The 3,180-nt window shown below is 52.7% G+C and overlaps 1 protein-coding gene across 1 annotated transcript in view; it reads left to right on the top strand.

Annotated features, from left to right (window-relative positions):
- LOC113212277 (uncharacterized) overlaps positions 1-3,180 on the top strand; it is a 34,852-nt gene that overhangs the window by 14,710 nt on the left and 16,962 nt on the right. The window lies entirely within an intron of this gene.

Genomic DNA, 3,180 nt, shown 5'->3' with positions numbered 1-3,180 from the left:
TGGGATTGGGAAGTGGAGTATGACGAGGATGATGACGTTACCAGATCAGACTATCAGGACTGGATCCATATTCAATGAACCACTAATAGTTTTTTGTTACCCTAGTTATATGTAATGTTTTGAAGCTGAGTGATTTTGATTGTTTAACTCACTGTGAAAGGGTCATTTTTTTCTGAAAATGAATCGAGTTACTTTAACAACCTGGTATTTCTCTCATTTTACGGGATATCTCCTTATATCTTGAATCTGAAAACGTGTTTATTGTGGTATGGTACTCCGGGGATCAGCTAGACCGATAAAATTAAACAAAATTCACGAGAGGAGGAGCTATAAAAGTCATAAACCAATGTACAATTTTAACTGAGACCTATAGTGAAACTTTTTGGCTTGATATCTGGGCAAATTAAACCCAGACGTTTCTTTCAAATTTTTCTTATTAGAACACAAGACTACTCTTCAATTTATGTCATATGCTCTTACGATCGACTCTTGATTGAGCTTTTATTTCATTCTACAAACATGTCACTGAGGGTGAAATTAGAAAATAAAACTGGTCGTTCATCTGCTCTATTGGGTTTTATATCTTTATCAGACATAGTTTAACAGACATTTTGTGATGTCATTGCATTTTTTATAGTCTCATTTACGTTGTGTTACGAATTCTAGGGCTAGCTATAGTTTGATGATTGTCATTGAGTAATAGATCAACTGATCTGCTAATAATCTTATTCACTAAATTACAGCAAACTCAAAGATTTAATGAATTGTATACAATACATTTTCTCCACCAAACATAGATCTACATCAAATTGTAAAAATTGCCATTATATCTTATATTTGTATAAGTATATATGTACTGCCATCTTTAATTATAAATCAGAAACAATTAAAGAAGAAACACACAAAAGAACATCCAAATGTGTCCTGTGAGTTGAAAAGAGCAACAGTGAGATTTAAAGTCACGACCAAACCTGCTTAAGAATGAAAATGAATCGAGGTCGACTATGTGAGTGATGCAAACAAACAGCAGCAAACACGATATTCAACCCATTATTACACGTTACAGTCGAGGAATAGTGACCCAAGCATCAGCAGCCTCAAAAGGGAGCTCACCTTCCTTAAGTCTGGCATGCTTTTCTTTCACTTTACGCGCCCATAATTTTCGGTGGCAGTCCAGTTCACAAAATTTGCAGGGAGGGTACTCTGGGTAGCAGTAGTAGGCTGCATAGACCTTTAGCTTTAGCAAAGGGTTTTTGGACAGAAGTGTCGCAACTGAATCCCTGTGCAAATATTGGTGGGCACATTCAGGTTCCTGCAGTTCTCCCTGGTACAAGTACAGTTTTCGCAGGGCGGGGGATGTGTGGGGGGCGATGGCCAGCAGCACCTCGTCCGACGACCCGCCCGCCAACAATTCACGCAAAACTGGCATCCGTGGCAGGGCCCTGCTTAGCGGCTCCATCTGGGGCAATTCCACCCCGTAATGGATATCATCGACTTTGATGGACAGCGCCTCCACAGAGGACGGCCCGGAAGACACAAGGGCCAAGACGAGATCGACGGCGACGTTGTCGTCGCAGGCCGCGTCGCTGTACGTCAGGGCGACTCCGCGCAACTGCTTGCAACGGCGCAGGAAATCCGCGGCACCCTGCACGGCGGCGGGTCCCGCGCCGGACCCCACGAAGAGAGACACCTCCCTTAGCGACTCGCACGCCGCCACGGCCTCTAGCCCTGGGACGAGCGGACAGCCACGGAGCTCGGACAGATTGGGCATGCCTGCGAGCAGGGATGCCAGCCTCGTATTGGGAGGGAGAGCCTCTGGCTTCCTGAAGTTGAAGCCGCCTTTGAAGTCCAAGTCAACCGTCTCCAGAGTGAGGGCGTGGACCGCCAGCACGACCTCGCAGAAGGGGACCAATTGCGTTTTCAGGTGGCACCGGAACGTCTTCAGCGACGAGCGCGGCACGCGCCTGCCCACGATGAGGGGTGCGGGGATGGTTGTCGCACCGTCGAGCATGTTGACGGTGAGCATCTCGAGCCCGGAGGTGCGCGCCACCACGCCAAGATCCACTACCATGTCCGTGTAAAACTGAAGCACGACAGTCAGTTTCTTCAGGCGGCCGAGAGCTTCTTGATTCCGGATGACATTGCCGGCCTGCACCAAACAGCCGCGGGTGTCTTCATCACGCACCCACAACTCCAGTGCCGACACGGCGCACCTCGTCGTCCTCTGCAACCGCATCTCATCCCGCCAGCACGGCAGGTAGATTTTCAGGCTCGCCAGGCACGGCGCGAAACGCAGCGCGGTGCTGAAGACGGGCTCGCCGGCACGGCACGACATGGCCTGGCGCCGCCATGCGTCCGGGCTCACGGCCAGGCCGCCGAGCCTCTTGCACACGAGGCGGGTCCTGCACGTCCAGGTAGCCCATCACCATCAGCAGCACGTCGTCCGGCAGCGAGGGCAAGGACACGGCGTCAGGCTGCTCCATGCTCTGCAAGGAAGGACACAGTACGCAGTTAGCAAGGGGAGCAGACCGCTGCCGCTGCGGCTACTTCTCACAGCGCCTGGCCGGCCGGTGGTCCAGAACGCTGCACAGATAAGACCATTACCGGCGCCGGGAGAAGTAGCGCCTGCCGGCCCCTGGGTAGGCAACCCGCCAGCCTCCTTCGCCCGCAATCGAATCGATACACTTTACGCGACCGGCGGCCCGGTGACAGGCAGATCAGGACCCGATAATCCGCTGGAGGTAATTCGCCCGCAATCGACAATCCTGGCCCCCGGCCTAAGGTTTTGCCCGCAATCGACCTAACGGCGGTACGGGCAATTTCCCTTTGGGTTTTCGATCCGAGGATTCGAACTTCCTACCTCTGATGTGCAGTCTAGCGGCGCTGGTGTTGACGACCCGACCGGGACCCGACCTTCCTGCTCGAGCTGAGCAGCAGCGACTGAGTTCCGTTTGATCGGTCGGTCGTGGGCGCCTCTCTGCCTGCTCCTGGGTCGAGGTCCAGCACACATCGGGGCCGAGCACCACTTTCTCGGCGGTTTTTCCGGCTCGGCGGCGCCTGGGTCCTGCAGCGCCGCGCCTCGCGCCTCGGCCACGCGACACGCGACACATTTCCCCTTATGCGCTCAGTGCCCACCCAGACCCAGCGCACCAATCAGAGAGCAGCACTTCCCGGCGGGGG

Source organism: Frankliniella occidentalis, unplaced genomic scaffold (assembly GCF_000697945.3).
Source record: "Frankliniella occidentalis isolate FOCC.00 unplaced genomic scaffold, Focc_3.1 Scaffold33, whole genome shotgun sequence".
NCBI classification, from domain to species: Eukaryota; Metazoa; Arthropoda; class Insecta; order Thysanoptera; family Thripidae; genus Frankliniella; species Frankliniella occidentalis.
This window is presented reverse-complemented; position numbering and strand designations above follow the sequence as displayed.